The sequence below is a fragment of the Passer domesticus genome, chromosome 2 (genome assembly GCF_036417665.1).
Source record: "Passer domesticus isolate bPasDom1 chromosome 2, bPasDom1.hap1, whole genome shotgun sequence".
In the NCBI taxonomy this organism is placed as follows: domain Eukaryota; kingdom Metazoa; phylum Chordata; class Aves; order Passeriformes; family Passeridae; genus Passer; species Passer domesticus.
Genome location: NC_087475.1, coordinates 125,356,003 through 125,369,864, shown reverse-complemented (window position 1 = coordinate 125,369,864; position 13,862 = coordinate 125,356,003). Strand labels below are relative to the sequence as shown.

The following is a 13,862-nucleotide window of genomic DNA, read 5'->3' as shown; positions in this document are numbered from 1 at the left end:
TTCCAGCTGTCTCCAGCAGCTGCTTCCCCCAGATATAACAGGCAAGGACTCTGCTGGAGGCAGGAGGACATCACACAATTTACTTGGAACTCAGTGAGGGGTTAACAGCAAGGATAAAGGCTTCCAGAGCAACAGAAGGGCAAATTCTTCCCCAGGTGAGCTGAATTGCAGTGCTGGTTGGTTTTCCATGTTATTGACCCAGACTGGGATTGTGTTGTGGATCTGCCAGGTTTTGTAGGAGCCCAGGAGGGCTGGTTTGTCACTTCCAAGGCAGCTCCTGCTTCAGCCTGGGATGCCACCCCTTTACAGCTGGCTGGGAAGCATGAACAGTGTCAGTGGTGACAATGAAACCACTGGATTATAAAATGAACATGTTAAAAACATTCAAACTCTGTAAACTCTTTTTGCATCTGGGAGAAAACCACCCACAAGAAATTTTGAGCTTCGGGTGCAAACTCTGTGTTTGCCCTGAAGCTTTTACATATGGAACAGAGGGTTTGGATTCCAACCTAAAAAAGTTGGATGCTTCCAGGCTATAGCTGACAAACTTTGGCAGCAGGCTGACACTGCTAAGCATGATGGATAGGTTTTTTTTAAACCCTGCCATGGAAAATATCTGGTTGTGGGCTCCTTGGGGAGGAGCTGGTGTGTGGATGAGCCCTTCCAGTGGTCCTGTGACACAAGGAGACAGCTCTGCAGCCCTTTGGAAAAGACCACCCACCCTGTCCTCCTGGGAACAGGGAAGAGGTGCAAGTGTCTGCTTGTCCTAAAATGTGTTTCTGGGATTTGAGGCTCCACATGTAGGAAACTGCTGAGCACAAGTGTCCTGCCTCTTGCTTGCATGATGTCAGCTGTGATTTTTCATGTCCTTGGAGCCATAAGGATTCTATAAATGTGTAAGTTTAATTAGTAACTATTCCATGTTTCAATTGCATGGAGGTGGTACAGTTACCTGGGACAGTTGCTTGTGTCTAATCCACTTGGAGTGCCCTAAATCTGGACTTCTCATCAGATGGTATGTGTTCTACCTCCCTGTGTGCTTCCCCTGGCCTCCTGCATGCTGGGCAGGGCTGGACAGAATCAGAGGCTTTGTATTTCCATATCTGCTCACAGTAACTGGAGCATTGCAAATTAGGGAATGGGCTTAAAATTAGCTTTACTTCTTTTATCTTTTCATTTTGACCCTTTTCACTTTGAAATTCTGAGCTCCTCGCTTCACTTCCAGATTTCTTTTGCTCTCAGTGTCCCCATGAGGTAGTAACACATGTTGGAAAATCCCTGACATTTTCAGTGTGCAAAAGGAAAATGGTGCTGATGGAAGGTTGTTCCCCTTTTCCCAGTCACAGTGGCTGTTTAAACAAAAGTTGAAACAAAATTTTAATCAAAACACCTTCCATCTCTATTTTTAACAGGGAAATCCTGTCTGTAGATAGGCTTTTTGTAGTATTCCAGTTTTGAAACAGAAGTGAAATTGAGCCAGAAAAGTATGGCTACAGATCCCAGGTCAAAAGTGAAGGGCTGCTGGACTGGATTTCTATTTGTAACTACGTTTTTTTTGTGATGTAGTTTGATCTCTGCAGGTAAAAGTTGTCTGATGAATTGTGTGCTCCTGAATGGTATTTAGGATGTTTTAATTTCAAATCATGCATTCTTTGAATGTGTATGTGGCCTGCATGCTTTTCTATGTCTTTTCTGTCTTCTTGTCTCTCCCTCTTATAATTCCCCCTTCTTGGAGCATTTTGAGTAACTTAACATCAAATGGGCTTAAAGTTTGCTAAATTGAATGGGCCAAGTTAATGCTCTTAGAAGTGTTTTATGTAGACTGGATGTTGTGGTAAACCCTTTGTCAAACTCCCTTAGTTTTTCTGAAGTGCCAGTAAAGCTGTTTTGACTTCTTGAGAGAATATCTTGTCAGTATTTTCTCAACTGCTGAGTGCACACTAGGAAATATCCTCAAGGAGCAATGCCAGGTTGAATATTGCAAGCTCATTAGGATCCTTTTTGTTTCTTTTTTTTTTATTCTATTTTTCCCATTTTAAATCCTGTTGTGTATGCCAAAACCTGAGGTGAGTAGAAGGGAAGTTGTCTCTTGGAGCAGTGCTGGGGATTGCTGCCTTGCTTGTGGCAAATGTTGCACCTGTATGCATTTGTTCTCCTATTTAATGTACAGAGAGAAGTGTCCCTTTTCCTTCTCAGCTGAAATAACATTTCACATTGATCAAATCACTTTCTTTTTCTAATTTTGTGCTGTCCCCAAAAAGCTATTCACAACACTTTGTCTGGGGGCTCTGACAGCAACATTAGCTCTGTATTTCCTTGAAGGAAGGATTTGGGATGGAACCAGAAGCTCTGTTCCTGAGCAGAAAAGGGGATGTTTTCTGTTTGCACCCAGGGCAGGCTGCTCCTTCAGTGTGTTGGTCACTCTGAATGTCCCAAAGGAAAAAAAAGTGGCAGAATAATTGTGAGGGGACAGTGACCCACCTGAGGGTGAGGGGATCTCCCCTCTGCTCTGAGCAGAGGAAATGCAGGGGCCAGGGAGTTTGGTCTGCTGGTGACAGGCACATGAGGAGAACATGCAATCATACAAAGAACTTGGGACCTTGGTTCTGAGAAATTAGGGAAAAGAATATTTTACAGCTCTTCCCTTCCTGTGGCTTTTTTTCATCCTTCTGAATTTTCATACTTTTGAATTGACATGTGAGCCATGGTTTGAAATCCATAACGTGTGGGGGGAGTGTGGTAGTGAAAAAAGTTTTCTTCTTCTTTTTTTCTTCTTTTTTCACTTTTTTTTGTGTCAGGTCATTGTAAAGTCTGCAGAGACACAACTCAGACCTGGCAAAGTCATGCTGATGCATTTGGCTGGTGTTAGCTCCAGCTAACATGGGAAGGGGATGAACTGTTTGCTGAGGAAACAGATTTTTCAGGCAAAGTTCTGTAGGAAGAACTGTGAGTTAGGAATGCTGAGCTAAAATGTTTTATTCTATTTTTATTGGCAAAGTCCAGCCAGGGAGAGGTGATAGCTTCCAGCAGTGTTGATGTGTAGGAGCAGAGGAGAAATAGTATTCTTCTCCTCCACCTCCAAGGAAAAAGGGGATCGGAGGGAGCACACTGGCCTGTTTTGCTGTGCTCCAACCTCTGTTCACGGGTGTGAAGATGAAAATAAAAAGGTTTTAATTTGTTGTTGACCTGTAGGTACAAACTTGCAACACCGTTCTGTTAAGATGAAAGTGGCTTTTGTTGTGAGGAAAGCTTTTATAAAAACCTCGCATCTGAGAAATGGCACTTGGAAAATCAAACTGAAATCTAATGCTGGCAACTCTATATTGTAGCTATAACTCATTATGAAAAATACAAAATTAATCAATAGGGTCATCAGCTGATACTAAACCATGTCTCAGAACTGGGCAGGTTTCTGTGTTGTATTTGCCTGGTAATACAGATGACTGAATTCTGGTGTGCTCAAAGGCCTTGCTCAAATTTACACTGCAAATTGCTGTACAGCACAGACCCTCCTCAAGTCTGCTTCCTTTGAGAGGAGGTGGTGATGGTGACAAAGGATTGAAAAAATAGAAATAAATTAGTCATTTACAAGGCTTCTTTCTGCTCCTTGACATTATTTTCAATGACATCAGTGGCACTGAATGTGGCTCTTGGGGACACAGTAATGGCAATATAGAAGCAAAAGCAGCTGCACAGGGATTTGGTGCTGAGGAATCGAGGCAATTAGGAAAAGGTGCTAGAGCTGGGTTGAGTCAGATGTGAAAAAATTGCACCCTGAAATGTGCTGGTATCGGTGATCATAGGCAGAAGAGGTGGTTTTCTCAAACTGCGCAGCTTCCAAAAGATGGGAAAATATTCAGAGGTAAAAATCAGAATTCCAGCCAGCATTCAGCTACATATCTATTCAGAGCTGAACTTCACAACAGCTGCACTTATAATGCTGTTTTGCAGATCTAACACTTGAAAGATGTGGAAAATAAAATTCAGGATGAATTTTAAGAACGCAACAGGAATAACCAGCGTGGCAGATGTAGATTTAGGATATTCTGCACTTTCTGAAGGATTTGTTTTTAATGTGAAGCATGTACCTTCACACTCTGTAACATGTGCTCTGATTCCCTGACAGATTCGTTCTGCACAGTCCCTCTGGAATATTGGCACTCACACCATCTATAAACAGACAGTCAAGGTTTGTGTCTGTCAGGACTGGACTTCATTTTATTTACTGCATGGTCTTTGGGGGTGGGAAGAAAGGGAATTAATCAAAAGAAGCACACAATTCTCCCTTCCTCTTTCCCTTTATTTATTTATTTTTAGAACTTGAAAGCTCTCAGAACTCCTCATTATTCCCAGGACTCATTTTTTATTCTTTTTTCCCAGTAGGAAAGCAGCTGATCTCAGCAGGTGAGGAGCAGGGCAGATGAGCTGTTGGAGACAAAAGGCATTTCCAGAGATGATCACAGAGATAAGGGGTCCTCTGGTGATTACTGGGGGTGAATGGGACAGGGTGCAGAGGCACTGGGGGGTTGGGGAAGGAGGGTGGAGGGGACAGGGTGCAGAGCAGGAATAGGCACAGAGAATGGTTTTCCAGAGGTCACAGTGGGGAAATTTGCCTTTCTGCACAGAATGTGTTATTCCTGGGTACTGTGCAGGGTATTTTGTGGGATTGCCTCCCTTTAATGCTGGTGGAAACCCCCGTGTGTGTGATGTACTAGCAGTGATTCCACATGGGATTCTCTGTGTGCTCCAGCCTGTCAGTAGGGAAAAACCCTCCAAGCAGGAGGCCCTTAGTGTTAAGTGGGAGTGTTGAAAATATTTTTATATCACTTTAGTCAGGGGTTTTGTTCGCCTTTGCCCCGGGGAAGGGAATTTTAAGTTTGTTTTCTAAGGACTGTTTCAGCACTCGTGGCCTGATGTCTCAACAGACTGGGAGCAGCACAGAAGGTACACAAAGTATAGCAACCATCAACGACCAAACAACATCCCTGGCATGGTCAGAGAAACCTGGTCCGAAAAAACTTGATGAGAGAATCAGGGAATGAGAACCTAATTAACATCAAAGGCAAAGAGATTGATAACCAATAGGAAACCAAATACTGAGAACTGTGTAACTTGGGGCCAGTGAACACTGAACCAATGAATTTCTAGGGGTTTTGACTCTATAAGTGTGTGAAAAATCTAGTAAAATTGATGTGTGGTGGAGTGATTTCCTCTGCAAGGCTCGGGCCCTGTGTGGATGAAATGATTTCTGTTGCACATCCTGGCCAGAACAGCATCCTGGCCAGTATAAAGTATAATGCCTTGATTCTCCAACACTGAAAATGTTGGTGAGTTTTTATTTTTCCTGCAGTTATGGAGACATCAGGGAGACAGCTCAAAATTACACATATTACAGACAAGTGAGAAACTCCTTCAGGGCCAGAGCACTGCCACCCATAGTTCATGACCACCAGCACAGAACAATGACACACATTCACTTGGAGGACAGGAAGAGTAACAGCCTGCAGAACCCTTGTGGCAATCATTTCTTTTACAAGCAGAACTCTCTAGAGGAGGGTCTTCTAGTTGAAGACTCTAATTTCAGTTGGAGTAAAACAAGCAGGATTACAAAACTTAGCAGCATTAAAGCTGGGATAAGAAACTTCAGCGGGAATGAGAAAGTGAGGGGCGGCTCGGAGAGAGCGGGATGGAGAAGGGATGATGCTCAGGGTGATGCTCACCCGGGATTTAGGTACCTGAGCCACAAAACCTGGGCCATGAAGGTGACGGGAGGGCTCGGCAGGAGCGGGCAGAGCCCCAGCCCCGCTCGGCCCGCAGTGCGAGCAGCGGCCGCGTTGCGGAGCTGTTGCCCCGCGGTGGCGGCGCTCCGCACGGGAAAAAGGCAGGACAGGCAGGAAAGAGAGCCCGCCCGTGCCACGGCAAGAGGGGACGAGCTCCGCAGGCCATTGCCACGGGATCGATCGTGGATTCCGTGCTCTCCTCCGGGCGCACGGGAGGGATCCCGGCGCAGCATCCCGTGCGCGCTGTCCCGGGCTCGGCAGCCGCACACGGGGCTGCGGGAGCCGGGAGGGCGCTGCCCCCCATAAAGCAGGAAGGCGCTGAGGTCCTGCAAGGAGAGGGTGGCTGCAGCAGGCAGATTTACTGACTAAACCCCCTCCCTTTTGGCCCAGAGTCCGGGGGGGCTGGATGGCATTTCCTGGGGTACAGCCCTTGAGCAGCAGGTGTCGGGCACGCTGGGGAGGCGGCAGGAAAGCTGATGGTGGCAGGGCGTGATGAAAGCCAGGAGAGGAGTTTGGATGCTGAGGTGACTGGGAAGGGCTTGTCCCTCCCGAGGGACACTGTGGGCAAGCCCAAACCCAGCTGTACCAATATGGGCCATTTCATTCTCGCTGAAACCCTGGCTCTACAAAGCTTCATTCTTTGGCAGTGCTCGCTCCGTGCAAGGGTGTTTGCAGCTCAACAAGTCTTGCTCAGGTCTGCAGTAACTTGTGATGCAGGGAGGGCACCCTAATCTTGATCTGAAAAATTTAAACAAAACCTAAACTGCCTGGCTTCACCCCCTGGTAGTCCATTAAAAATGTGTACTGTGCTTCTCATTTTCCATGACCTGGATTTAGCTGTCAGCCCTTGCCCGGGGTTATTCCTCTCCCTGCTAGGTCCAGTCACCCTTCCTAGAGCCATAGAACTGTTTGCATTAGGGATGTGTTGCCGGCCAAAACCTCGGGCTCAAGTTTGTTTCCTTTGTGAAGAAACAATGTCTGTGCTGTTGGCTATCCCCGTCCCACTGAAAACCCCTCTTCCTACTCCTGCTGTGATGATGACAGGCTCCAACCTGGGGCAAATCCATGGGAACAGTGGTTTGGAGGGCAGTGGCCCAATGCTTTCACACTGGAAAAGCAGCATTTGTTGGAGAGAGTGAGGAGTTTTTACCTTGGCTCCGGCCCACAGGCTTTCTTCAAAATATCCCTTTCACATGGAAATTGCTGCCAAGTGAAGATTGCTGGCTCTGGCTGGCATGTCAGCCACGGCAAGAGACACAAAGGTTCTGTATCAGTGGAAATACGTGACACAAAGGAAGGGGAAGGGTTTGTTTTGTGCTGGATACTGTCATCGGCCAGCAGCGTCTTTGTGGCAGGGCTGGGAGAAGGGGGAGTGGGTATAGGAAAAGAGAGCTAGATTTATTAACATTAATTCCAAATAATCAGTTTTCTGCTGAAGGCAGCACCGCTGGTCTCAAATTTCCCTGCCTCAGAGTCACTTCTTGAGTCCCTTGCCTGCTCCATGGCCAAGAAAGCACACCTGCATTAACTCTGCTGCACGTAATTTATTGAGCCATTTTACCACAATGCTTTTTTTGTTCCCCATCTCCAGCAAAACAAGAGAAACTCCTAGCATGGCCATCCTACACACTGGTTTTTAATCAGGATTCCACTGTGCAAACAAGGCAGGTGTGCTCTGAGGTACAGTCCCTGTCTGCATTGTGACTGTCTTTGGAGATCGGCCTACGGCAAATTCCCAGATTTTTCTAGGGAAATCAAATCTTTTGTGAAAGAAAGTTAAAGACAGAAAGGCACCACTTGGTCTCACCTTTCTTACCCCAACCAGACAATCAAGGACTGAGTACCAAAAGCATATTGCAAATTCCCACCTGAGGTGTCTGATGTCTGCAACATCTCACAGGAACCTTGACATTTTCTCACAAAAGGCAAGTTGTGTGTCAAGGGAAGAAATCCAGTCCGTGGTGGACTCTCACAGTGCACCTGACACAGCATGAGCAAGGGTGAAAGTAAGAGTGATTCACCCCTTCTGAACTTGCTCAGAGATCCTGGGGATCTGACATCACCAGCTGAACTTCTTTTTCTCTATGGATCTTTGTATTTTGTTGCACAGCCACTTCCATCAGGTTATCAGGCTGGAGATGTTGCAGCACAGTTTCCTCCTCACCTTGCTTGAAAGGCCTTTTGAGAACTTCTGTTTTAGCAACTTTCAAATGCTTGCTTTAAAATTTATTCATGAATTAGTGAAGGTGACAAAGAAGTGCAAGGTGCTGCACCTGGGATTTGGAAATTGCAGACATGAGAACCTCGGAGCCCCTTGCAGTGCCTGAAGAGGGCTTATATAAAAAAGGGAGATGGGCTTTTGCATCAGGCAATGAAAGGACAAAGGGAAATGGTTTTAAACTAAAATAAGAGAGATTTAGTTGGGGTATTAGAAATAAATTCTTGACTGTGAGGGTGGGGAGGCCCTGGCACAGGTGCCCAGAGAAGCTGTGGCTGCCCCTGGATCCCTGGAAGTGCCCAAGGCCAGACTGGATGGGCTTGGAGCACCCTGGGATAGAGGAAGGTGTCCCTGACAATGGCAGGGAGTGAAACTAGCTGAACTTCAAGGTTCACCCAAACCATTCCATGAGTCCATGAAGTTATTACAGTGGGATTTTGTGTACACATTGACTTAAAATGAAATGATTTATTCTCTCATTGAAATTTCTATTGTAATTTTATTTTTTTCTAAGCCATCCTGAACAGAAAGAAGAAGGCTTATATTGAAACTTTGGTATTTATGGTATAGTTTTCCTTCCTTCTTTCTGGAATACAAAGTGAATTTTATTCACATCTCACTTCAGTTCTGTGGATATCTGGAAATTTATGGGGAATGAAACCAGAGCTATTGAATTTCAGTGTATTTTACATATCTGTCAGCATCAGCTTCTGCTCTTTCCTACAGGCTTACATGGTGCTGTGTCTCCACGGGCAGCTTGCAACAAGAAACTCACCATACCTGAAACCCTCTTGATAAGGAAAGACAAATGCTAATGGGGTTGGTTCTTTTCCTCTTTTCTGCTTATTCTCTGCTTTTTGGAGTTCTCTGCTATCCTCATTTTTAGGCAAACATGCCTTACCCTATTTCTGTCACTCACATTTCCTTCCCTCTGTGCTGCTCACCTCCTTGTGAAGCCTTAAATATCTCTTTGTTGCATCTCACTGTTCATTAGGATATTTAGGCATCTTCCAGCTGCTCCATCTGGGGTTTTTAATTGGAACAAGGATGCCTGAGGGTGAAAAGAGGAAAAGAGAAGATGAGGGAGCAAGTAAGGTGTGGGTAGGGCAGAATACAGATTTTTCACAGCTGGGAGGGGAAGGAGCTCCCCTGCAAGCAAGCAAGAGGAGGGGAAAGAGATAGGAGGGAGCCAGGTGAAGAGAGTTTTGGAAACTCTGATTAGTTAATGTTTGTAAAGTGCTGTTCGGGTGGCAAAGTCAGCTGTGTGTGCTAATCTACTAATCTGTGTTTTGTGGAGTGTCCTGGTTCATGAATCTTGGCTGATTAATCACAGCTGACTTGTCAATAGCAAGGGCTGATGGTAGTGTAATATAAAAATTAGGCAGCAAGGGAGGTTAGGTTTTTCCTCTTTTCTGGAGCAGAAGGGGATTTTACTTTGAGGAACTTTTAGAAGATTCCCTCTTTGAGTGGAGAGAGCTCTTCCCCCAGCAGAAGGATCCCCTGGCTGACCCTGGTGTGCCCCCTGCTCTGGTGCAGAGAAGGTTGGTGAAAGTTCCTCTCTCATTTCTGTAATGTTTTATAGCAATATCAGGTGGAATAACAAAGAACCCTCAAACAACCCTGTCTCACTTTAGGTGGTATAAAAATCTCATCCCATGTGGTTTGTGGGAATTGAATACAGAGATTGGGGGAAAGCAGCAGGTGATGAGAACATTTTTGTGTGGCCCAATGGCCACAAAAATGGCCACATTTTGTGTGTCCCACAGTCTGTGTGAGCTGGTCTTTCAGGTGTCCTCCTGGGCCTGGTGTCCAGAACTGACATGATAATAGCAATGGTGGCCAGGGAGAGAGATTATTGCTAAAAGGTCATTTTTAGAACTAGGGTTTGTTTGTGGTGGGGTATTGGAGCAGAAATTAGAAGCTGGTGGTGGTGTGGGATGGAGTTACTCCTTTCTGGCTTGGTCTTGATGATCATGGTGAAAGTTCTCTCAGAAGAGATCTGACAATGAAAGCTGTAGCAGCTTTTGTTCTCCCTGTGTCTGTGTCAGGCTTGTTGGCCTGAGCTAAGGTATTCTGAAATTATTTGGTGTTGGTGAGTGTAAGACTTTTTTTGGTTATTTGCCTTTTTTTGGAAATGGATATAGCCTCTGTTTGTGTTAGTGCTTTAGCACAGGTGGTGACCCTTCTGAAAAACCTCAGTGCCTCATGTCTGGTCTGCAAAAAGTCTTGGTGTTCTCTTCTCCCTGCTGCTCCCATACTTTGGTTTATCTACTCTATGTGTAACTGTAATTAGAAATGGTGTTTATTGCTCAAGAGCAAATCAATCTCTTTTTGTAAAAACACAAGCAGGACAGAGAATCACTTCTTGTTTTAAAAGAGAAATCAGAGTTGAAACTTACATGCTAAGAGAGCAGTTAGAAACCATGCTGACCTTTACCTGCTGCTTTAATGTTTAAAGCACAGGAATGATGTGCAACTTCATCAGCACTTCAGTGGCAACGAGGGGAGAAAAAAACCCAACCTTTGCTTCTGTCTGTGACTTTCTGTTCAGGCTTTCTTCATGCCTGTGATGCCAGCAGCGCTGCTTCCTTGTCTGATTCCAAGGAGCTGTGAAAGGGGAGGATGTTTTTGGGGCAAAGAAGGGCATGTGAGGAATCCCAAAAGCCTGAGATGTCCTGTCATGGCAGAAAGGCCTTCCCCTGCTGCAGCTCCTGCTTGGCAAATAAAGAACATCTGCAGAAAAGCAGTCACTGGTGTTCTTCTAATCTGCTCAGTTGGGCACTGCAGAGGGGAAGCCTCAGCTGAGAGTCTGGCAAATAAACATCAGCTGAATGATCTTCATTTTATTTGGCTGTGAGATAAATCTGGGAAGTGTCCAGAAAACCAGGATTTCTCCGTCTCTGGTGCAGTGGAAATGTTCATGGATGATTTTGTGCTCTTGAAGTGTTGATGCTGTAAAATGCAACATGAAATACTCTTCTGTTATACAGTGACACAAGGCTCTGTGGGTTTAGCAATAGTGTTTTGAGCTTTATTTTTTCAAGGAACAATAATAATAATAATACAAGACTCCTGTTCTAGCTACTGTTGATGGGAAGGTCACTGGGTCAGCTCTTGTTTCTATGTCTGATATTCAGGCCTGAAAGAGTAATTTTCAATTATTATGCCTTCTCCTGTTATCATCTTTGGAAGCCACTATTTCCTTTTCCCTCCATACCAAAGGCAATATAGGGCAAGGACAAAAGAAAGGATGCTGGGCTGGTGGGAAACAGGGAGCATTTGGACACTGATGCCCAAACATGAACATTAAGACGAGTTGGGGTGCAGGAGCTTAACCTAAGCAATCTGTCAGAGAAACCTTTGGGATGGGCTGGCTGCTGGAAAAATGAGTTGCTGCAGGTAGGCTGTGTAGTGGCACCTCTGGTGTCCCACAAGTTGCCTGCCCTACATACCCTGACCTATATAGTAAAAGCTGAACCAGGTTTTGCACAGAACACACTTTTCCCTGTCATTTGGGAAAACAGATTCTTCACTGAGTTCTGTTTGTCTGGAAAACCTGAATTGTTTGTGTTCTGTGGCTTCCTGGAGCTGAGCTCCTGACCCTCAGCAGATCCTTTAGGACTTTCCTAGATGGGAATTAACTGAGATATTTTAATATTTTGTGTTTACAAATATGTGCTGAAAAATGTGCAGCTCATTCTCAATGACCATCCCCCTGTCCTTTCTCCCACTCTTTTATGTGGAAGCAAAACACTGCTAAAATAGCAAAATCTGTAGGATTTGACTTGGAAGGTGGTTTGGATGTTGTGCTTGGGAATAACACCTTTAGATTTGTGTTTTTCCTGCCATCTTCTAGAAAATTATTCTTACCTCAAAATATGTATTTATTAATAGAAATACTCATCCTGATTAATTTCTAAAATGGAAATAAATGTCACCAGAGTTTCTTCATGTCAGATTATTCACACGGGCATTTTTAAATGTTGCTTTACATATTCATGCTATTTTGGGGGAAATACTATTTTAATTGAGCATGGGTTTGAGGTTTTTTTTTTCTTTTGGGGAGGGCTGTTTTACAGGAATGCTTCAGGATTTTTTTTCTTTTAACCTTTTTAATGTTTAGTTACATAAAAAATGGAGGGAGGAATATATTAAAACAGAAGAGGCAAATCTATAGACTTCTTGAAGGTTTCCCCACAGTCTTATTAGGGACCAGGATTTAATCTCAAATAAGTGATGTGGTTTTTGTCCTACTCTCACAGCTTCTTCTTTATGTTTAAAAACAGATATTGATTCTCCTCTTGGATCTGTATATTCTTCCTTTCTCCTTGTCATATATCACTGAGGGAGGAAGGGAGCAGAATTATTTTGGAGCAGAATTTTAAGATTTAAAAAAAAAAAAATTTGCATGAACATCAGTAATCTGTTTGGGTTTTTTTTTTTCCTCTCTGGTATTTCACAGGGAAATATCCCTGGAATGCATTTTTCTCTGAAAAAATAATTTAAACCTAAGTCAAACTTCTTTTGTAGTATCTGTATGGGATCCAAGGAGCAGATCATTGTCTTAATTCAGCTTAATTTCTTTTTTTTTTCAGTGAATTCATGTACTTATTCTGGATTTGGCATTAGCAGGGTCTGAAGTTGGCCTCTACTTGGGTTTTAAAGGATGATGCAGCCTCAGACCTCTTTCAAAGACTTGTTGCAGGATTAGGGCAGTTTGATTTTACAGTAGGAACTTTTTGGGTTTGTTTTATTTGATATACATAGATGGATTTCTGGGACCAACAAACCAAGCTAAGATAAAAATTTCTAGGCAAATTTCAGGAACTTGGAATGTATTTTAACAGCTCCTAGATATGAATGTTCAGCTGCTCATCAGTAATTTTGCAGGACTTAGGACCATAATATCTTTAATTATTTGCTTCTCTATTTAATTCTTTGCTTATCCACTCCTCGTGTGCCATCTTCTGTGTTTGGCTATTTTTTAATTCTGGCTGTATGGCATGGACAGCTCCTGTATAATTTGCTGTGTGTCCTAATCTTCAGACACAATCAGTGTAGTAGGGCACAAAAGGAAATGCTGCCTCATCTTCATTTTCACAATGATAAAGCTTTTTGACCTTCCTAGTATTCAATTTCTGTTTTTTCCCTTAGACTTCTTCAGTGTGAAAGTTATTTTTTTCTGGGAGTGAATTAGGAGGGAGGGGAATCTTGGAATTAAGAGCAACCCTCCATCAAAACCTGTGTAATAAATGCTAAAACAAAAATGGATTAATTGCTTTAAGATAAAATTGGTCTTTGACTGAAAACATGTTTATCATCCAGTGCTTTAGTCACAGAGCATCATTTATTGATGAGAAGTGATGAAAGACAAGGTTAGTCAGTGCAGACTTGATCATGAAATTGCAATTTTATTAATGGATGCAGAACCTTATTATTGTTTTCCAGTATAGGAAAAAGAGGCAGGATATCTGTGGCTGTGAGTGATGGATAGCTCACTAAGCTTTCATATAATTTGCTTAATTTCAGTAGGATTTGTGCAGTGAAATTCAGTGTTTTACAGGTATGTGACCCTCTTAGCTTTGTACTTGGAGAACAATAATAGATTTATTGGCAATTCCTCTTTGGGAAGGACAACAAAAGTGTATCAAGAATTCCACACAAATGCCAGCAACTTGAAAAAGCATAGGCATTTGTGGCTTTTGAGCTACAAAATAACATCATCTCTAAGGCCTTAAATCCCAGAGCATAATATGAAAAAAGGGGATTTGCCTAATGGAAAAAAAAATATTGTTCTGCCACAGATTGGACCAGAAGCAAATCATTATTCTCTCTTCTAAAAGAGGAGAAAATTGAGGGACAGC

The 13,862-nt window shown here is 43.6% G+C and overlaps 2 long non-coding RNA genes across 6 annotated transcripts in view; both read left to right on the top strand.

Moving 5' to 3' along the window:
- Window positions 1-161: 161 nt before the first annotated feature.
- LOC135295063 (uncharacterized) lies at window positions 162-5,270 on the top strand. Of its 2 annotated transcripts, none has more exons than XR_010357125.1 (3): window positions 162-4,189; window positions 4,384-4,404; window positions 4,926-5,270. It is a non-coding gene; the product is annotated as an uncharacterized LOC135295063 (long non-coding RNA). The 2 variants fall into 2 exon arrangements; XR_010357126.1 differs by having other exon boundaries at window positions 4,384-4,480.
- A 3,363-nt stretch (window positions 5,271-8,633) lies between these two features.
- LOC135295060 (uncharacterized) overlaps window positions 8,634-13,862 on the top strand; it is a 146,103-nt gene continuing 140,874 nt past the window's right edge. For all 4 annotated transcript variants that reach the window (XR_010357124.1, XR_010357121.1, XR_010357122.1 and 1 more), the window contains exon 1: window positions 8,634-9,539. This is a non-coding gene — a long non-coding RNA (uncharacterized LOC135295060). The remainder of the gene's footprint in view (window positions 9,540-13,862) is intronic.